This window comes from Balaenoptera physalus, assembly GCF_965194825.1.
Source record: "Balaenoptera physalus genome assembly, chromosome: 10".
NCBI classification, from domain to species: Eukaryota; Metazoa; Chordata; class Mammalia; order Artiodactyla; family Balaenopteridae; genus Balaenoptera; species Balaenoptera physalus.
In genome coordinates, this window is record NC_138889.1 from 94786983 (window position 1) to 94810650 (window position 23668).

The 23668-nt window shown below is 38.8% G+C and overlaps 1 protein-coding gene across 10 annotated transcripts in view; it reads right to left on the reverse strand.

The window, feature by feature from the left end:
• The window catches only part of LRRC4C (leucine rich repeat containing 4C), a 1215963-nt gene that overhangs the window by 721073 nt on the left and 471222 nt on the right, over positions 1–23668 (reverse strand). The gene's annotated exons all lie outside the window — the stretch shown is intronic.

A 23668-nucleotide genomic window follows, 5' to 3' on the forward strand; every position in this document is an offset into this window, starting at 1 on the left:
AAGGAAGTTAGAAAAGAGCCCAAGCAAAATTATTTGAAATTAAAATCTGCCTAATGGAGTAACCTACAGGGAACAATTTATATTTCCATATATTTTTCCAAGGGTACATTCATTTTACACTATGTCGTCATTGAGGCTTTTCCCAGAATATAAAGGCTTTTTAAAAAATTATATTAATTATAATATTTGGTTCTGGATAAATATCTCACTTTATCAAGCTTTTCTTTCTACTGGACTGTTGAGCAAGATTTTCCATAAAGGCAAAAAAGTGTATCTACTGCTATTTTACCCCCATTTTACTTTGCATACTCTATTTCAGTCAAATGAATTTATTCTTCATCCCTGTACATATTCTGTCTTCTCGTACCTCTATGGCATTTCTCGTGCCATCTTATCTGCCTGAAATGTCATTAATCTTTTGTCCATTCCCATTTCCGACCCAACAAACTTATAGTCATTCTTTAATGCCCAGCTCAAATGTGACCTTTATTCCCTCCTGAAGCTGCCTATCAAAATTGATTTCTACTTCATCTATCTATATATATATAGTCCCACAGACTGTTGATGGTCATGCATTATGAGACTTATAACCTATGTTCCAAATTCTGTCTCCCTGCCTTTGAGCTTTAAAGGCAGAGAGAATGTTTTTATCTGTGAGTGTTTTCGCTGTTGCTGTATTATTTTTGTTGTATTATTTTTCTTTAATCACCACCTTCCCTGTGCACACAATGGACATTCAAATATAAGGAATAATTGTTCCTTACTCTATCTTGGTGTAAATCAGACATTAGTAATGCTGTAGTCAAGGCCTTACACTATGCCAATCTGATACTTCTTTTCAATTAAAATACTTTTTTTACTTGGCTTCCAAAACATCATTCTCTCCAGTTTTCCTTCTTCAATGGATTACACTTTTTTTGTCTCCTCTGAGGTTTTCTCCTCATTTCCCCAGCTTTGTAATAATACAATACACCATGGCTCACATCTTGAACATCTCTTATTTTCTATTAGACTAACCCCCAACCAGATCCAATCCAGGCTTAAACTTTTAAAGATCATCCTTACATCTGGGATTGTCAAATTTCTATTTTAGTGCCTAACTCTGCATGAGTGCCATACTTACAAGCAACTGTCTACTTGCTAGACCCACTTTGAGTTCTAATAGGCAATTTAAAATGAGCATATACTGAGCTTGCTGTCATCACCAATTTGCTCATCCTACAGTTTCTTCTCAGAAAAACAACTTCATCCTTCCATTTTCTCATTCCAAAAAATCTTGAATCCACTCTTTCTCCCATACTCCATAGCAAGTGTATTAACAAATGTCATTGGTGCTAACTTCAAAACATACCCCAAATGTGTCTAAACTATGACTGCTTTTCTCCATCTTCACTTCTAATATGCTGGTCCAAGCCACTATAAGTTCTGTTAAGTTTTATTCCAATGGAGACCTACTTTACTCCATTCCTTCCTTTTGTCTATTGTCAAAATAGCAGCTAGAATGATTCTATTAACAGGTAAATCAGATTATGTCTTTTCTGTGCTCAAAAGCTTCCAGTAGCTTCCATTTCATTCTAATAAAAGCCCAAATCTCTAAAAAGGGTTGGTGAGATCCTACACAAGTTAAGCCCATGTTAGCTCACAGACCTCTCTTCCTTTTTTTTTTTTAATTGAAGTATAGTTGATTTACAGTGATTCAGGTGTACAGCAAAGTGATTCAGTTATACATGAATCACTTATATATATATTCCTTTTCAGATTTCAGATTTATATATATTCCTTTTCAGATTTCAGATTTACTTGAAGGAGTTTATTCTTTTGACATGAGAGAACCTAGGTTCTAGTTCCTGTCCTACTGCGTTTTGGTTACGTAACTTCATTCTAACTGAGTCTCAGATCCTTAGCTATGAAACTAGTGTAGTAACATCTTCTCAACTGCTTTCCCAAGGGAGCTGAGGTAATAAAATGGGACAATCAGTAAAAATATTTGAGTATCAAAAGGTATTAAGCAAGATGTGATAACTTGAATATACAACATAGTTGAGCCTTACCTCAATCCTGATACAATTGTGTATTGTTACACTTTACACATACAGCTTAGTTTCAGTGATTTTCGGAGATCTGACTTGGTTCAAAAAGTCAATTTTTGCTGAACTCCGTACGAAAGGTGGATCTTCAGACTCTAAAGTAGGCCATTTTATACCACAATAATTTTTATTAACACTTAAAAATAAGTAATTTATATTTGCCTGAATTATAGAGCCAGAAAAATACATCTGGTATATATAATATCTAACAGTTTTGGGGACTCACTGTACACAGAGTACTACCCTAAATGACTACCTGTACTATTTTATTTAATTCTTAAATAATGCGGCATGGTTGAGGCTGTAAACATCTCCATTTAAAAATGGAAAAACAGGAGGAGAAGATGGCGGAAGAGTAAGACGCGGAGATCACCTTCCTTCCCACAGATACATCAGAAATACATCTACGTGTGGAACAACCTCACAGAACACCTACTGACGCTGGCAGAAGACCTCAGACCTCCCAAAAGGCAAGAAACTCCCCACGTACCTGGGTAGGGACGGACCTGCACCAGTGGGAGGGAGCTGTGAAGGAGGAAAGGTTTCCACAAACTAGGAGCCCCTTCGCGGGCGGAGACTGTGGGTGGCGGAGGGGGGGAGCTTTGGAGCCACGGAGGAGAGCGCAGCCACAGGGGTGCGGAGGGCAAAGCGGAGAGATTCCTGCACGGAGGCTCGGCGCCGACCAGCACTCACCAGCCCGAGAGGCTTGTCTGCTCACCCGCCGGGGCGGGCGGGGCTGGGAGCTGAGGCTCTGGCTTCGTAGGTCGGATCCCAGGGAGAGGACTGGGGTTGGCGGCGTGAACACAGCCTGAAGGGGTTAGTGCACCACAGCTAGCTGGGAGGGAGTCCGGGAAAAAGTCTGCAGCTGCCGAACAGGCAAGAGACTTTTTCTTGCCTCTTTGTTTCCTGGTGCGCGAGGAGAGGGGATTCAGAGCGCCGCCTATACGAGCTCCAGAAACAGGTGCGAGCCGCAGCTATCAGCGTGGCCCCCAGAGACGGGCATGAGACGCTAAGGCTGTTGCTGCCACCACCAAGAAGCCTGTGGGCGAGCACAGGTGACTGTCCACACCTCCCCTCCCGGGAGCCTGTGCAGCCCGCCACTGCCAGGCTCCCGTGATCCAGGGACAACTTCCCAGGGAGAACGCACAACGCGCCTCACACAGGTGCTACGTCACGCCGGCCTCAGACGCCGCAGGCTCGCCCCGCCTCCATACCCCTCCCTCTCCCCGGCCTGAGTGAGCCAGAGCCCCCGAAGCAGCTGCTCCTTTAACCCCGTCCTGTCTGAGCGAAGAACAGACGCCCTCAGGTGACCTACACGCAGAGGCGGGTCCAAATCCAAAGCTGAACCCGGGAGCTGTGCAAACAAAGAAGAGAAAGGGAAATTTCTCCCAACAGCCACAGGAGCAGCGGATTAAATCTCCACAAACAACTTGATGTACCTGCATCTGTGGAATACCTGAATACACAACGAATCATCCCAAATTGAGGAGGTGGACTTTGGGAGCAAGATATATTAGTTTTTCCCCTTTTCCTCTTTTTGTGAGTGTGTATGTGTATGCTTCTGTGTGACATTTTGTCTGTATAGCTTTGCTTTCACCATTTGTCCTAGGGTTCGGTCCGTCCATTTTTTTTTTTTTTTTTTACTTAAAAATTTTTTTTTCTTAATAACTATTTTTTATTTTAATTATTTTATTTTATCTTACTTTATTTTATTTTATCCTCTTTTTGTTCTTTCTATTTTTTCCCCCTTTTATTCTGAGCCGTGTGGATGAAAGGCTCTTGGTGCTCCAGCCAGGCATCAGGGCTGTGCCTCTGAGGTGGGAGAGCCAACTTCAGGACACTGCTCCACAAGAGACCTCCCAACTCCACGTAATACCAAACGACGAAACTCTCCCAGAGATCTCCATCTCAACACCAAGACCCAGCTTCACTTAACGACCAGCAAGCTACAGTGCTGGACACCCTATGCCAAACAACTAGCAAGACAGGAACATAGCCCCATCCATTAGCAGAGAGGCTGCCTAAAATCATAATAAGACCACAGACACCCCAAAACACACCACCAGATGTGGACCTGCCCACCAGAAAGACAAGATCCAGCCTCATTCACCAGAACACAGGCACTAGTCCCCTCTACCAGGAAGCCTACACAGCCCACTGAACCAACCTTAGCCACTGGGGACAGATACCAAAAACAACAGGAACTACGAACCTGCAGCCTGTGAAAAGGAGACCCCAAACACGGTAAGATAAGCAAAATGAGAAGACAGAAAAACACACAGCAGATGAAGGAGCAAGGTAAAAACCCACCAGACCTAACAAATGAAGAGGAAATAGGCAGTCTACCTGAAAAAGACTTCAGAATAATGATAGTAAAGATGATCCAAAATCTTGGAAATAGAATAGACAAAATGCAAGAAACATTTAACAAGGACTTAGAAGAACTAAAGAGGAACCAAGCAATGATGAAAAACACAATAAATGAAATTAAAAATACTCTAGAAGGGATCAATAGCAGAATAACTGAGGCAGAAAAATGGATAAGTGACCTGGAAGATAAAATGGTGGAAATAACTACTGCAGAGCAGAATAAAGAAAAAAGAATGAAAAGAACTGAGGACAGTCTCAGAGACCTCTGGGACAACATTAAGCGCACCAACATTCGAATTATAGGGGTCCCAGAAGAAGAAGAGAAAAAGAAGGGGACTGAGAAAATATTTGAACAGATTATAGTTGAAAACTTCCCTAATATGGGAAAGGAAATAGTTAATCAAGTCCTGGAAGCACAGAGAGTCCCATACAGGATAAATGCAAGGAGAAACACGCCAAGACACATATTAATCAAACTATCAAAAATTAAATATAAAGAAAACATATTAAAAGCAGCAAGGGAAAAACAACAAATAACATATAAGGGAATCCCCATAAGGTTAACAGCTGATCATTCAGCAGAAACTCTGCAAGCCAGAAGGGAGTGGCAGAACATATTTAAAGTGATGAAGGAGAAAAACCTACAACCAAGATTACTCTACCCAGCAAGGATCTCATTCAGATTTGATGGAGAAATTAAAACGTTTACAGACAAGCAAAAGCTGAGAGAGTTCAGCACCACCAAACCAGCTTTACAACAAATGCTAAAGGAACTTCTCTAGGCAAGAAACACAAGAGAAGGAAAACACCTACAATAACAAACCCAAAACATTTAAGAAAATGGGAACAGGAACATACATATCGATAATTACCTTAAATGTAAATGGATTAAATGCTCCCACCAAAAGACACAGACTGGCTGAATGGATACAAAAACAAGACCCGTAAATATGCTGTCTACAAGAGACCCACTTCAGACCTAGGGACACATACACACTGAAAGTGAGGGGATGGAAAAAGATATTCCATGCAAATGGAAATCAAAAGAAAGCTGGAGTAGCAATTCTCATATCAGACAAAATAGACTTTAAAATAAAGACTATTACAAGAGACAAAGAAGGACACTATATAATGATCAAGGGATCAATTCAAGAAGAAGATATAACAATTGTAAATATTTATGCACCCACCATAGGAGCACCTCAATAGATAAGGCAAATACTAACAGCCATGAAAGGGGAAATAGACAGTAACACAATCATAGTAGGGGACTTTAACACCCCACTTTCACCAATGGACAAATCATCCAATGAAAATAAATAAGGAAACACAAGCTTTAAATGATACCTTAAACAAGATGGACTTAATTGATATTTATAGGACATTCCACCCAAAAACAGCAGAATACACATTTTTCTCAAGTGCTCATGGAACATTCTCCAGGATAGATCATATCATGGGTCACAAATCAAGCCTTGGTAAATTTAAGAAAATTGAAATCGTATCAAGTATCTTTTCCGACCACAAAGCTATGAGACTAGATATCAATTACAGGAAAAGATCTGTAAAAAATACAAACACATGGAGGCTACACAATACACTACTTAATAACGAAGTGATCACTGAAGAAATCAAAGGGGAAACCAAAAAATACCTAGAAACAAATGACGATGGAGACACGACGACCCAAAACCTATGGGATTCAGCAAAAGCAGTGCTAAGAGGGAAGTTTATAGCAATACAAGCCTACCTCAAGAAACAGGAAACATCTCGAATAAACAACCTAACCTTGCACCTAAAGCAATTAGAGAAAGAAGAACAAAAAAACCCCAGAGCCAGCAGAAGGAAAGAAATCATAAAGATCAGATCAGAAATAAATGAAAAAGAAATGAAGGAAACAATAGTGAAGATCAATAAAACTAAAAGATGGTCCTTTGAGAAGATAAACAAAATTGATAAACCATTAGCCAGACTCATCAAGAAAAAAAGGGAGAAGACTCAAATCAATAGAATTAGAAATGAAAAAGGAGAAGTAACAACTGACACTGCAGAAATACAAACGATCATGAGAGATTACTACAAGCAACTCTATGCCAATAAAATGGACAACCTGGAAGAAATGGACAAATTCTTAGAAATGCACAACCTGCCAAGACTGAACCAGAAAGAAATAGAAAATATGAACAGACCAATCACAAGCACTGAAATTGAAACTGTGATTAAAAATCTTCCAACAAACAAAAGCCCAGGACCAGATGGCTTCACAGGCAAATTCTATCAAACATTTAGAGAAGAGCTAACACCTATACTTCTCAGACTCTTCCAAAATATTGCAGAGGGGGGAACACTCCCCAACTCATTCTACGAGGCCACCATCACCTTGATACCAAAACCAGACAAAGATGTCACAAAGAAAGAAAACTACAGGCCAATATCACTGATGAACATAGATGCAAAAATCCTCAACAAAATACTAGCAAACAGAATCCAACAGCACATTAAAAGGATCATACACCATGATCAAGTGGGGTTTATTCCAGGAATGCAAGGATTCTTCAATATACGCAAATCAATCAACGTGATACATCATATTAACAAATTGAAGGAGAAAAACCATATGATCATCTCAATAGATGCAGAGAAAGCTTTCGACAAAATTCAACACCCATTTATGATAAAAGCCCTGCAGAAAGTAGGCATAGAGGGAACTTTCCTCAACATAATAAAGGCCATATATGGCAAACCCACAGCCAACATTGTCTTCAATGGTGAAAAACTGAAACCGTTTCCACTAAGATCAGGAAGGTTGCCCACTTTCACCACTATTACTCAACATACTTTTGGAAGTTTTAGCCACAGGAATCAGAGAAGAAAAAGAAATAAAAGGAATCCAAATTGGAAAAGAAGAAGTAAAGCTGTCACTGTTTGCAGATGACATGATACTATACATAGAGAATCCTAAACATGCTACCAGAAAACTACTAGAGCTAATCAATGAATTTGGTAAAGCAGCAGGATACAAAATTAATGCACAGAAATCTCTTGCATTCCTATATACTAATGATGAAAAATCTGAAAGTGAAATTAAGAAAACACTCCCATTTACCATTGCAACAAAAAGAATAAAATATCTAGGAATAAACCTACCTAAGTAGACAAAAGACCTGTATGCAGAAAATTATAAGACACTGATGAAAGAAATTAAAGATGATACAAATAGATGGAGAGATATACCATGTTCTTGGATTGGAAGAATCAACAATGTGAAAATTACTCTACTACCCAAAGCAAACTACAGATTCAATGCAATCCCTATCAAACTACCACTGGCGTTTTTCACAGACCTAGAACAAAAAATTTCACAATTTGTATGGAAACACTAAAGACCCCGAATAGCCAAAGCAATCTTGAGAACGAAAAATGGAGCTGGAGGAATCAGGCTCCCTGACTTCAGACTATCCTACAAAGCTACAGTAATCAAGACAGTATGGTACTGGCACAAAAACAGAAACATAGATCAATGGAACAGTATAGAAAGCCCAGAGATAAACCCACGCACATATGGTCACCTTATCTTCGATAAAGGAGGCAAGCATATACAGTGGAGAAAAGAGAGCCTCTTCAATAAGTGGTGCTGGGAAAACTGGACAGCTACATGTAAAAGTATGAAATTAGAACACTCCCTAACACCATACACAAAAATAAACTCAAAATGGATTAAAGACCTAAATGTAAGGCCAGACACTATCAAACTCTTAGAGGAAAACATAGGCAGAACACTCTATGACATAAATCACAGCAAGATCCTTTTTGACCTACCTCCTAGAGAAAAGGAAATAAAGACAAAAATAAACAAATGGGACCTAATGAAACTTAAAAGTTTTTGCACAGCAAAGGAAACCATAAACAAGACCAAAAGACAACCCTCAGAGTGGGAGAATATATTTGCAAATGAAGCAACTGACAAAGGATTAATCTCCAAAATATACAAGCAGCTCATGCATCTCAATAACAAAAAAACAAACAACCCAATCCAAAAATGGGCAGAAGACCTAAATAGACATTTCTCCAAAGAAGATATACAGATGGCCAACAAACACATGAAAGAATGCTCAACATCATTAATCATTAGAGAAATGCAGATCAAAACTACAATGAGATATCATCTCACACCGGTCAGAATGGCCATCATCAAAAAATCTAGAAACAATAAATGCTGGAGAGGGTGTGGAGAAAAGGGAACACTCTTGCACTGTTGGTGGGAATGTAAATTGATACAGCCACTATGGAGAACAGTATGGAGGTTCCTTTAAAAACTAAAAATAGAACTACCATACAACCCAGCAATCCCACTACTGGGCATATACCCTGAGAAAACCATAATTCAAAAAGAGTCATGTACCAAAATGTTCATTGCAGCTCTATTTATAATAGCCAGGACGTGAAAGCAACCTAAGTGTCCATCATCGGATGAATGGATAAAGAAGATGTTGCACATATATACAATGGAATATTACTCAGACATAAAAAGAAACGAAATGGAGTTATTTGTAGTGAGGTGGATGGAGTTAGAGTCTGTCATACAGAGTGAAGTAAGTCAGAAAGAGAAAAACAAATACAGTAGGGTAACACATATATATGGAATCTAAGGGGGAAAAAAAAAAGGTCATGAAGAACCTAGTGGCAAGATGGGAATAAAGACACAGACCTACTAGAGAATGGACTTGAGGATATGGGGAGGGGGAAGGGTAAGATGTTACAAAGTGAGAGTGGCATGGATATATATACACTACCAAACGTAAAATACATAGCAAGTGGGAAGCAACCGCATAGCACAGGGAGATCAGCTCTGTGCTTTGTGACCACCTAGAGGGGTGGGATAGGGAGGGTGGGAGGGAGGGAGATGCAAGAGGGAAGAGATATGGGAACATATGTATATGTATAACTGATTCACTTTGTTGTAAAGCAGAAACTAACACACCATTGTAACACAATTATACTCCAATAAAGATGTTAAAAAAAATAAAAAAATAAAAAAATAAAGGTGGGCCCGTGGCCCAATTTTGGCCAATAAGTCATAAAAAGAAGTTTTCAGGAAAGATTTTACTCCCTGATAAAAAGAGAACCATATGCTAGGAGAGGAGCCCTCGTTACCTGCTTTTGGATACTGTGGTGTGAGTATGTGATGTGGCAGCCATTTTGTGATCATGAGCAAAAACCTGGCTGACACTCTGAGAATAGCTGAGTGGAATGATGAGCAGAAATGAGGTCCAGGATAATGTACTGTATCTACCCAAGCTCTTGCCATTTTGTTAAGCAAGCTTGTGACCTTGAGCAAGCTGCTTCTGCCTCCTCATTTGCAAAAAAACCAATAATAATACCTACCTCATAGGCGGTTATTAGGATAAAAGTGAGTTACTATTTGTAAGGCTCTTAAAGATATGCCTGCACATACGCCTGGAAATATTGGTGTTAAATAAATAGAAATAATAAAAACTCGTATTGGCTAAGCACACACACACAAAAAAAATGGAAAAACAGGCATAGATAGATGAAGCAATTTGTACAAGGACACAGAACTAGTAAGTAGTGAAACTGAGCTGTCAACCTAGGCACATTTGTGACACAAAAACTATTTTTAATTCAAATTTTTTTTTCTTTTTTTCCCAGTTTCCCTGAGATATAATTGACATATAACATTGTATACATTTAAAGTGTACAACATAACGATTTGATATATGTACATATTGCCACAATATATATGATTACCACAATAAATTTAGTTAACATCCATCACTTCACATTGTGGCTTTTTTTTCCCTGGTTATGAGAACTTTAAAAATTGACTCTATTAGCAACTTTCAGGTGTACAACACTGTATTTTTAACTATAGTTATCATGCTGCCATCCTCAGAATACTTCATTTGGAGCCAATACAGTCGAGTTCCTAAAAGCCATTCACTTTTACACCTAAATGAAAAAGTTTAGTATCTGTAAGCCTAATAATGAGTTAAAAAACAGAGTAACTGATATTATGATAACATTCTTTAGGATCTGGTTACTTCACAGCATCTAGTTACTTGAGAGACACTAGTTACTCTGTCTCCCTAGTAATTCACTCTTCTTTGTAATTGCCTCTGTGAACTGATTCATTGTGATGTTGGAGAGTAAGAGCAGTAATTCACTCTGTGATTATTACCAAGAGCCAATAAAATAGTTATGACAGATATCAATCTAATTGGAAGTGCCACTACTAGAGTCACTTAAAAAGAATCACTTGAGAATATTCTATCAGTAACGATCGTGCATTAGCGGAAGGGGGAGAAGAATGAATGAACAAGCCCAAGTCCTCTTCCAGTTATGACAGTTCGTTTCCTTTTGATAAACAACTATTCTGGCATGAAAAAAAAAAAACACTTAATATCCCTCTGACCTTTCTACATTTGGTCGAGAGCACTACAACGATTCTGAATTCTCATATAAATAAGTTCCAAGAGAAGGGTGAAGAAATCCTATAGATAATTCACTCTACTTGACAACAAACTAAGGAATAATTTTAGCATACACTTATCCCACACCAAGTAGAGACTTGATTCAAATCATTATCACTATAATAAAAATCACAGCGGTATGTAGAATATGTTGAACATACACAATGTGTTCGATATGATGGTTAGCACATTACATGATTTATTTTGATTCTCTGTTGTACAGACTGGTTTGGAAATGCCATTGCTTAGTTTGAGCCAGGTAGGGCATCTTAGGTAGATAAACATTACATTCCCCCAAATATACTCTAAAGTGAGGCAGACTCAAGAACACTGAGGCACAAAGGATGTAAGTGATGGCCTGAGATTACATATTAACATCATATCTAAAGAACTTCCACATGGCCCTCTACCGTTCTCACCAGACTACTCTGCTTCCCACAGCCCCCTTCAGTTTCTCTGTCTTTATCCTTAAATGAAGAGAATTATTTAATTGTACGGATTTCAAGCTCTTCACCAACTAGAAAATGCTCGCAAGATTCTATCTTGCAAATGTATATTTTAGACACAATTGGGAACGGATAAAATTCCACAGCTCTGCTGAAGGTAAGTGAGTGGGTGGCCACAAAGGACTGGGGCAAGTAGAGGAAATATCATCCAGATAGGAAAAAGATAATCATATAATTGCATAGTGTTATATAAACATGCTCATGATATAATATCACGTGAAAGAAGGGAATTTCAAAATGGCATATTTTCTAAACTTATGTACATACTATATGTGTCCATGTACAAGGATGAGATAGGAAAACATAGAACAGTTTTCTCATGATTTGTAGGGCATGATGTAAGACTGAGTGACACATCCATTTTGAACATTAATGTTTTTACAAAATTGTTTGTGATCTGAATTTTGAAAGTGAGATTTAATTTTAAAAAAAGGATGGCATAATGACACTTCTGAAATTCAGAGATGCTGTGGTTTTGGTGCTTACAAAAATTATCTCCTCAGAGCTTGTTATAAACGACTCTTAAGAACCACTTTCAAATTGTTATATCTTTTTTGCACAACATAAATCCTAGCATACATTCTACTTAGTAATTAACCTTAAATACTCAGTTTTTCCCTTAGAGATCAACTTACTGTATGTAAAGAATGGATAGTCTGAAAAATGAAAAATGCCTTTATTTATTCATTCACTCATCTATTCATTCAATACACAGTAATTAAGTGCTGTTTTAGGTACTATTTTAAGAGCTGAGGATGTAACAGAAAATAAGTTAGTTTGTAACTAGCTTTGGGGCCTATAATAGGCCAGAGCTAAAAGTTAACTCTATGAAAAGGGAAAAGGCTCAAGAAAGGAACTGAAACAATTTGTTCCTAGTCCTCACTGAAAAGGCTGTAAAGTGGAGAAAGTTTACAGTGTCTTACTCCTGTGTCAGCTTTCTGAGCAAATGTTTACAGGAAAAAAATATGTCACAGAAAATAATTTAGAAATAGTTTTCCAACTATGCTCCTTTTACTCAACCACCTAGTCATCAGAACATCTGTTCGTGCAGAAGGAAAATATCATGAAGGCAGGGGCTGGTTTGCCACCAGATCTTCAGCACCAAGGACAGTACCTGTGCTGTGTCCATGATGATCCAATCAAGCGGTTCTGCCCACTCCACATTCTAGATTACCTTGTTCAAAAATGAGTCAGATTTGGTTCTCCTTTTCAAGGGCATTAGTCCAGGTGGCTAATTATAGTCGTTTATAGAGCACCTTCTATGTATCAGACATATAATACCTGCTATTATTTTAATCTCATGTTACCACAGCACCATCACTTTTTTTTTTACTTCATCTCACTGTGCCTCAGTTTCCTCATCTGTAAAACTGGTAATGATGATACTTAGTTACTGGAGTTGTTGTGAGAAGTAAATTCCTAGTATAAATAAAGTTCCCCATGGAAGTGCCTAGACTCACAGTATGTAACATACAAGTATATGATAGTATACTATTACTTGAAGCTCCCGGTAACACTTTGAAATAGATGTTATTATCTCTATTTTACAGAAGAGGAAACAGATGCAGGGTAACTAGGGAATCTGACCAAAAATCCCATGGTCCATACATTGCTGAGCCACTGGTTTTAGAAATGTTCCTCCAGTCTTCTCTTCCTCCCGTCCATACCCTTGCTGACACTATTAAATCAGACCTTAACCACTTCTTGTTTAGACTTTGTCAGTAACTAGCTTCCAAGTCACCCTTTTTCTAGTTTTATATGCCGGCCTTTACATTTTTTAAACTGTCTCCTTCTGACATGTTTTTTTAAAGTATATATCAAATTACATTATTTTCCTCTGTGTTAGAAGCCAAGTGGCTCTCTATTTCCTCTAGAGGAAACTGCAAAGCTCTTAGAAGAACATTGTATGCTTTCGATTTAATAAACTATTGTTCAAATTTTATAGTCAAAACTCTAGACAATTAAACTAAGATTAGATAATCCAAAAATTAGGCAGATCTGGGTTCAGGTCACTGACAATCCATTTACTAGTTGTACAATCACCTCCAAGCTATTTTACTTCTCTGATTCTTAGTATCTCATTTGGAAAATTGGGATGATAGCATTTAAGACATAATTTTTGGTACACATAATAGACTCAGTAAATGGTATTTATTATTACCATTATCTATAGAACAAGAACAAGACAAAACATATTTAGGAGATTATACTGAAAAATTCTAAGAGAGATCCCAAGTATGAAAAATGGAGTGGAACAAAGTAAAAAATTATCTGGAATCAATCAATGACATAGGATTTTAGTTGGTGGCCGATCAGTGTAATTTTGTGTGAAGAGAAAATTTAATGGTAAATGGAATATTTAATTATTTTTTCCTTTTTAGCATAAATAACCCAACAACAAAGAAATAATGAGTTCTATTGCTGTATGGATCAGAACAGGTTTGTAATGGATTTACCAGTAATGAATAGAAATGTTCTATATCCCTCTCCTCACTTGAAATATTAAGAAGAATTACTATGTGAATTTATAGCTTTCTGAGAATATGCTTTCCTACTAATGAATGTTCTCATATAGATTTTACACATGCTTATGTTAAATATAAGTTAACTGACAGAATATTTTGAAATGCTCAGAGTGATTAATCAAGGCTGCTTCATTTAGTGATGAGAGATATTCAGTGAGATTTCAAGATTTAAAGTTTAGTTAAATTAAGTTCATAAGCATAAAAACTCATTTGAACTCAAGATAATATTTTGGGCCTATAGAAGATAAATGGCAATACTCTGAAACACAAGCCTAGCATTAGTGACCATAAACTAACTCCCAGGTATCTTCACATTGATTGGCAGTGCTAGCTGAGAAGTTAACACACAGTTTTGCTTGTTTTGACCTAAATAAACTCATGTTAGATAACATCATAATTTTAGAATTCATTTATGCAAGTTCATTAAATACTCACTAAGTACCAAACAGTATACTAAGGGCTAAAAATAAAAGAAGTAATACAATGTTTTTCCTAATTTTACTGGCCTCATATTTGAAAAGTAAAATAACAAATACAATATTTTATTCGTGGTGGTATGTGTACAGGAGAGAGAAAGGCACCTGCAGGGCTATATTTACTCAGGTCCATCAAGAAGCAGACACCAAGATGGGAATAGACATATAAGAAATTTATCGGGAAAGCCTGTGAAGGATAAAGGGGGAATGATCAAGAGAAAGACTGGAGAGCTTTCAGACTACAGCAGAAATCTGACACGTGTAAAGGAGAATAGAAGGACAGAAGGTTGGATGGAAGATTCTGGAACTGCAGCACATTTTTAAGAAAGATTCAGCTAAGCCAATGGGCAGTCCTAGAACCACAGTTCACCATCAGAGGAGTCTTGTAGTTCACAAGAATGGGCCTGAGCCAGTAGCAGTCATTGGCTGGGAGCAGCCCAATGGAAGCACAGCCTAGTAGCAAAAGCCCTGGTGGATACAGAAAGCAGCAGCTAGGGCTGTCAATCAATTATGTTTCCACCAGCAGGCCAAGTAGCATACTTTGATGGCTGCCACCATGAAGTGGCCAATTTTACTTGCGGTCCAGAACTTCAGCAGGGTTTTGAAAGATGAATAGGAAGTCACAGGGTAGACAAAATGGGTAAACGCATTCAGGAATGAATCAAATGCAGAAAAACATAAAACAACATGGCGAGTATGGCAGAGTTACAAGTAGTGCATTAGGCTGGAGGATGTACTCAAGGGCGTTGGCAGGCAGGGCACCAAGAAGTGAGACTAGAGAGGGAAGCAGGATTCTCACCAGGGAGAGGTTGGCAAGTTCTAAAAAGATGTTTGGCTTTATAGGTAAGGTGAAGTCATTGAGGGATTACTTCTGGGCATAGTCAGTGTGGGGTCTACATTGCAGAAAGAGTCCTGAAGGACAGAGTGTGTTCAGATGGAGAATTCAAAGAGTAAAGGAGAGGGAGATACCAGTAATAAAGACAAGGTAATATCACACAGACCTGGGTCCCCAAACTGGCTCCACCACTTACTAACCATGTGACCATAAGTGAGTCATTTAATGCCCAAGAGCCTGTACGACTAATTTCCTATGCTGGCAATGACACACTTAACTTACTTCACAGTGACAGAAAGATCACAGGTATAAAAGGAATAGGGGCATGCTTAGGAGGTGTTGAAAGTAGACATAAACCTACATTCATACTCTGGCCTAAATGTGTGCCTATAGTTATATTTTCTGTAAAGTTCTGTAAAATTCAGTTTTCTTAATTATAAAATGGCAACAAAATCATATCTATCTCATGGAGTCATTCCTTATGAGGTGATACCAGTGAAGTCTTAGCTCACCCCTTGGGAGTAGGAAATGCTCAGTGACTAAGTGCTCATGGGTGTCAGGCATACTTGGAATGTTCTGTTCTCACAGAATCTCTGCAGGCAGCTGATTTTCTGCCCCTGAGTTTAGAGGAGCAAACTGATGCTTGAAGCGTTTAAGTGAGTGGCTCAGTGCTACACAAATGACTGTACTGGGTAACAATTCTCTGTTGCCTGACTTCAAAATCCATGTTCTTAACCACGATTCTCCATTAACTCCATTCCAGCGCTAAAAACATTCCTATCGTCCTGCCAAAGAAAATGCAATTTTAAGAACTCACTTGTTATTTAGAGAAGAGCTAACAACTATCTTTCTCAAACTCTTCCAAAATATAGCAGAGGGAGGAATACTCCCAAACTCATTCTACGAGGCCACCATCCCTCTGACACCAAAACCAGACAAAGATGTCACAAAGAAAGAAAACTACAGGCCAATATCACTGATGAACATAGATGCAAAAATCCTCAACAAAATACTAGCAAACAGAATTCAACAGCAAATTAAAAGGATCATACATTATGATCAAATAGGGTTTATCCCAGGAATGCAAGGATTCTTCAATATACGCAAATCAATCAACGTGATACACCATATTAACAAATTGAAGAATAAAAAGCATACGATCATCTCAATAGATGAAGAGAAAGCTTCTGACAAAATTCAACACCCATTTATGATAAAAACCCTCCAGAAAGTAGGCATAGAGGGAACTTTCCTCAACATAATAAAGGCCATAAATGACAAACCCACAGCCAACATCGTCCTCAATGGTGAAAAACTGAAACCATTTCCACTAAAATAAGGAACAAGGCAAGGTTGCCCAGTCTCACCACTATTATTCAACATAGTATTGGAAGTTTTAGCCACAGCAATCAGAGACAAAAAAGAAATAAAGGGAATCCAAATTGGAAAAGAAGAAGTAAAGCTGTCACTGTTTGCAGATGACATGATACTATACATAGAGAATCCTAAAGATGCTACCAGAAAAGTACCAGAGCTAATCAATGAATTTGGTAAAGTAGCAGGATAAAAAATTAATGCAGAGAAATCTCTTGCATTCCTATATACTAATAATGAAAAATCTGAAAGTGAATTTAAGAAAACACTCCCATTTACCATTGCAACAAAAAGAATAAAATATCTAGGAATAAACCTACCTAAGGAGACAAAAGACCTGTATGCAGAAAATTATAAGACACTGATGAAAGAAATTAAAGATGATACAAATAGATGGAGAGATATACCATGTTCTTGGATTGGCAGAATCAAAATTGTGAAAATGACTCTACTACCCAAAACAATCTACAGATTCAATGCAATCCCTATGAAACTACCAATGGCATTTTTCACAGAACTAGAACAAAAAATTTCACAATTTGTATGGAAACACAAAAGACCCCGAATAGCCAAAGCCATCTTGAGAAAGAAAAATGGAGCTGGAGGAATCAGGCTCCCTGACTTCAGACTATACTACAAAGCTACAGTAATCAAGACAGTATGGTACTGGCACAAAAACAGGAATATAGATCAATGGATCAGGATAGAAAGCCCAGAGATAAACCCACGCACATATGGTCACCTTATCTTTGATAAAGGAGGCAAGAATATACAGTGGAGAAAAGACAGCCTCTTCAATAAGTGGTGCTCGGAAAACTGGACAGCTACATGTAAAAGAATGAAATTAGAACACTCCCTAACACCATACACAAAAATAAACTCAAAATGGATTAAAGACCTAAATGTAAGGCCAGACACCCTCATACTCTTAGAGGAAAACACAGGCACAACACTCTATGACATAAATCCCAGCAAGATCCTTTTTGACCCACCTCCTAGAGAAATGGAAATAAAAACAAAAATAAACAAATGGGACCTAATGAAACTTAAAAGTTTTTGCACAGCAAAGGAAACCATAAACAAGATGAAAAGACAACCCTCAGAATGGGAGAAAATATTTGCAAATGAAGCAACTGACAAAGGATTAATCTTCAAAACATACAAGCAACTCATGCAGCTCAATATCAAAAAAACAAACAACCCAATCCAAAAATGGGCAGAAGATCTAAATAGACATTCCTCCAAAGATGATATACAGATTTACAACAAACACATGAATGGATGCTCAACATATTAATCATTAGAGAAATGCAAATCAAAACTACAATGAGATATCATCTCACACTGCTCAGAATGGCCATCATCAAAAAATCTAGAAACAATAAATGCTGGAGAGGGTGTGGAGAAAAGGAACACTCTTGCACTGTTGGTGGGAATGTAAATTGATACAGCCACTATGGAGAATAGTATGGAGGTTCCTTTAAAAACTAAAAATAGAACTATCATACGACCCAGCAATCCCACTACTGGGCATATATCCTGAGAAAACCATAATTCAAAAAGAGTCATGTACCAAAATGTTCATTGCAGCTCTATTTACAATAGCCAGGACATGGAAGCAACCTAAGTGTCCATCATCGGATGAATGGATAAAGAAGATGTTGCACATATATACAATGGAATATTACTCAGCTATAAAAAGAAACGAAATGGAGTTATTTGTAGTGAGGTGGATGGAGTTAGAGTCTGTCATACAGAGTGAAGTAAGTCAGAAAGAGAAAAACAAATACAGTATGCTAACACATATATATGGAATCTAAGGGAAAGAAAAAAAAAAAAGGTCATGAAGAACCTAGTGGCAAGAAGAGAATAAAGACACAGACCTACTAGAGAATGGACTTGAGGATATGGGGAGGGGGAAGGGTAAGATGTGACAAAGTGAGAGAGTGGCATGGACATATATACGCTACCAAAGGTAAAATAGATGGCTAGTGGGAAGCAGCCACATAGCACAGGGAGATCAGCTCGGTGCTTTGTGACCACCTAGAGGGGTGGGATAGGGAGGGTCGGAGGGAGGGAGATGCAAGAGGGAAGAGATATGGTGACATATGTATATGTATAACTGATTCACTTTGTTATAAAGTAGAAACTAACACACCATTGTAAAGCAATTATACTCTAATAAAGATGTTTAAAAAAAAAAAAAAAACCTCACTTGTTGGCTATGGTTGGGTTTCCTTGTATTACTAGGAGGCTTTAAAGCAGAGTTAGGGACCACTGAAACAAAACTTCCTTGTTGGCCCTGAGAGAGGATTTATTCAGTTTTTAAATGAGACATTACAGACATTACCCAGATTCTGATATAAGCTGTGTTCCACCACGGGCTTCACTGAGGGGTGCATGTATAAAAATGATGAAGGCAGCTGTTTTCAAAATTATCTCACCATATGGGGTGGTCTTTAGAATATTCACATAATTGTTCTCTTCATTCTAATGAGGAATACCTTTCACTCCCAACAAAGAGCAGCCTTGATTTATATAATCAAAACCCATGAAAAATTGACCTATTATGTCAGGTCTACAGGAATTAGGCACAAGGTCCTGATGCATGTAGCCCTCTTTCTTCCTAATCTCTGCTTCCAAAGAGTGACCTGGTTTTACTCCAGGTTCTGGCATATTTTATTAGGCAAAACACTTAACACTTAACTTTACTAAGCTTCAGTTTTCTTAGCTGAAATAACATTATTTTGAGGTTACTAAGCTTCAGTTTTCTTAGCTGAAATAACACTATTTTGAGGTTGCCTTAAGTACTAAATGTAAATACTGATGATTATGTCTAGCACCTATTAGCTACTCCACAAACATGAGTTTCCCTTGGATGAGTTGGAAAGAATCATTCTCAAGGCAGCTTCAAGTTGGCAGAGGAGTGAGACGTGGAGATCGCCTTCCTCCCCATAAATACATCAGAAATACATCTACATGTGGAACAACTCCTACAGAACACCTACTGAATGCTGGCAGAAGACCTCAGACTTCTCAAAAGGCAAGAAACTCCCCACGTACCTGCATAGGGCAAAAGAAAAAAGAAAAAACAGAGACAAAATGATAGGGACGGGACCTGCACCAGTGGGAGGGAGCTGTGAAGGAGGAAAGGTTTCCACACACTAGGAAGCCCCTTCACTGGTGGAAATGGGGGGTGGGCAGGGGGGAAGTTTCAGAGCCACGGAGAAGAGCACAGCAACAGGGGTGCAGAGGGCAAAGCGGAGAGATTCCCGCACAGAGGATCGGTGCTGACCAGCACTCACCAGCCCGAGAGGCTTGTCTGCTCACCCGCCGGGGTGGGCGGGGGCTGGGAGCTGAGGCTTGGGCTTCGGAGGTCAGATCCCAGGGAGAGGACTGGGGTTTGCTGTATGAACACAGCCTGAAGGGGGCTAATGCGTCACAACTAGCAGGGAGGGAGCCCAGGAAAACATCTGGACCTGCCTAAGAGGCAAGAGACCATTGTTTCAGGGTGCACGAGGAGAGGGGATTCAGAGCACCACCTAAACAAGCTCCAGAGACGGGCGCGAGCTGCGGCTATCAGCGCGGACACCAGAGACGGGCATGAAACGCTAAGGCTGCTGCTGCCGCCACCAAGAAGCCTGTGTGCAAGCACAGGTCACTATCCACACCTCCGCTCCTGGGAGCCTGTGCAGCCCGCCACTGCCAGGGTCCCATGATCCAGGGACAACTTTCCCGGGAGAACACACGGTGCGCCTCAGGCTGGTGCAATGTCATGTTGGCCTCCGATGCCGCAGGCTCGCCCCACATTGTGTACCCTTCCCTCCCCCCGGCCTGAGTGAGCCAGAGACCCCTAATCAGCTGCTCCTTTAACCCCGTCCTGTCTGAGCGAAGAAGAGTTGCCCTCAGGCGACCTACACGCAGAGGCGGGTCCATATCCAAAGCTGAACCCCAGGAGCTGTGCGAACAAAGAAGAGAAAGGGAAATCTCTCCCAGCAGCCTCAGGAGCAGAGGATTAAATCTCCACAATCAACTTGATGTACCCTGTATCTGTGGAATACCTGAATAGACAATGAATCATCCCAAAATTGAGGCGGTGGACTTTGGGAGAAACGATATATATATATATTTTTCCTTTTCCTCTTTTTGTGAGTGTGTATGTGTATCCTTCTGTGTGTGATTTTGTCTGTATACCTTTGCTTTAAACATTTGTCCTAGGGTTCTCTCTGTCCATTTTTTTTGTTTTTTGGGTTTTTTTAGTATAGTTTTTAGCGCTTGTTATCATTGGTGGATTTGTTTTTTGGTTGGGTTGCTCTCTTCTTTCTTTCTTTCTTTTTATATTACTTTTTAATTTTTAATAATTATTTTTTATTTTAATAACTTTATTTTATTTCTTGTTTCTTTCTTACTTTTTTCTCCCTTTTCTTGTGAGCCTTGTGGCTGACAGGGTCTTGTCGCTCCGGCCGTGTATCAGGCCTGTGCCTCTGAGGGGGGACAGCCAAGTTTAGGACATTGGTCCACTAGAGACCTCGTGGCTCCACATAATATCAAACAGCGAAAGCTCTCCCAGAGATCTCAGTCTCAACACTAAGACCCAGCTCCACTCAAGGACCAGCAAGCAACAGTGCTGGAAACCCTATGACAAACAACTACCAAGACAGGAACACAACCCCACCCATTAGCAGAGAGGCTGCCTAAAATCATAAGGTCACAGACAACCCAAAACACACCACCGGATGCAGCCCTGCCCACCAGAAAGACAAGATCCAGCCTCACCCACCAGAACACAGACACCAGTCCCCTCCACCAGGAAGCCTACACAACACACTGAACCAAACTTAGCCACTGGGGGCAGAGGCCTAAAACAACAGGAACTATGACCCTGCAGCCTGTGAAAAGGAGACCCCAAATGCAGGAATTTAAGCAAAATGAGAAGACAGAGAAATACACAGCAGATGAAGGAGCAAGGTAAAAACCCACCAGACCAAACAAATGAAGAAGAAACAGGCAGTCTACCTGAAAAAGAATTCAGAGTAATGATAGTAAAGATGATCCAAAATCTTGGAAATACAATGGAGAAAGTACAAGAAATATTTAACCAAAGAGCAAACAATGATGAAGAGCAAAATAAATGAATTTAAAAACTCTCTAGAAGGAATCAATAGCAGAATAATTGAGGCAGAAGAACGGATAATTGACCTGCAAGATAAAATAGTGGAAATAACAACTGCAGAGCAAAATAAAGAAAAAAGAATGAGAAGAATTGAGGACAGTCTCAGAGACTTTTGGGAAAACATTAAATGCACCAACATTCGAATTATAGGGGTCCAAGAAGAAGAAGAGAAAAAGAAAGGGACTAAGAAAATATTTGAAGAGATTACAGTTGAAAACTTCCCTAATATGGGAGAGGAAATTGTTAATCAACTCCAGGAAGCACAGAGAGTCTCATGCAGATAAATCCAAGGAAAAACTTGCCAAGACACATATTAATCAAACTGTCAAAAATTAAATACAAAGAAAAAATATTAAAAGCAGCAAGGGAAAAACAACAAATAACACACAAGGGAATCCCCATAAGGTTAACAGCTGATCTTTCAGAAGAAACTCTGCAAGGCAGAAGGGAGTGGCAGGACATATTTAAAGTGATGAAAGGGAAAAACCTACAACCAAGATTACTCTACCCAGCAAGGATCTCATTCAGATTCGACGGGGAAATTAAAACCTTTACAGACAAGCAAAAGCTAAGAGAATTCAGCACCACCAAACCAGCTTTACAACAAATGCTAAAGGAACTTCTCTAGGCAGGAAACACAAGAGAAAGAAAAGACCTACAATAACAAACCCAAAACAATTAAGAAAATGGTCATAGGAACATACATATCGATAACTACCTTAAATGTAAATGGATTAAATGCTCCGACCAAAAGACATAGACTGGCTGAATGGATACAAAAACAAGACCCATATATATGCTGTCTACAAGAGACCCACTTCAGACCTAGGGAAACATACAGACTGAAAGTGAGGGGATGGAAAAAGATATTCCATGCAACTGGAAATCAAAACAAAGTTGGAGTAGCAATTCTCATATCAGAAATATAGATTTTAAAATAAAGACTGTTACGAGACAAAGAAGGACACTACATAATGATCAAGGGATCAATCCAAGAAGAAGATATAACAATTGTAAATATTTATGCACCCAACATAGGAGCACCTCAATACATAAGGCAAATGCTAACATCCATAAAAGGAGAAATTGACAGTAACACAATCATAGTAGGGGACTTTAGCACCCCACTTTCACCAATGAACAGATCATCCAAAATGAAAATAAATAAGGAAACAGAAGCTTTAAATGACACATTAAATAAGATGGACTTAATTGATATTTATAGGACATTCAACCCAAAAACAACAGAATGCACTTTCGTATCAAGTGCTCCTGGAACGTTCTCCAGGATAGATCATATCCTGGGTCACAAATCAAGCCTTGGTAAATTTAAGAAAATTGAAATTGTATCAAGTATCTTTTCCGACCACAACGCTATGAGACTAGATATCAATTTGAGGAAGAAATCTGTAAAAAATACAAACACATGGAGGCTAAACAATACACTACTTAATAACCAAGAGATCACTGAAGAAATCAAAGAGGAAATCAAAAAATACCTAGAAACAAATGACAATGAAACACGATGACCCAAAACCTATGGGATGCAGCAAAAGAAGTTCAAAGAGGAACGTTTATAGCAATACAATCCTACCTCAAAAAAGAAGAAACATCTCAAATAAACAACCTAACCTTATACCTAAGGCAATTAGAGAACGAAGAACAAAAAGCCAACAAAGTTAGCAGAAGGAAAGAAATCATAAAGACCAGATCAGAAATAAATGAAAAAGAAATGAAGGAAATGAAAGCAAAGATCAATAAAACTAAAAGCTGGTTCTTTGAGAAGATAAACAAAATTGATAAACCATTAGCCAGACTCATCAAGAAAAAA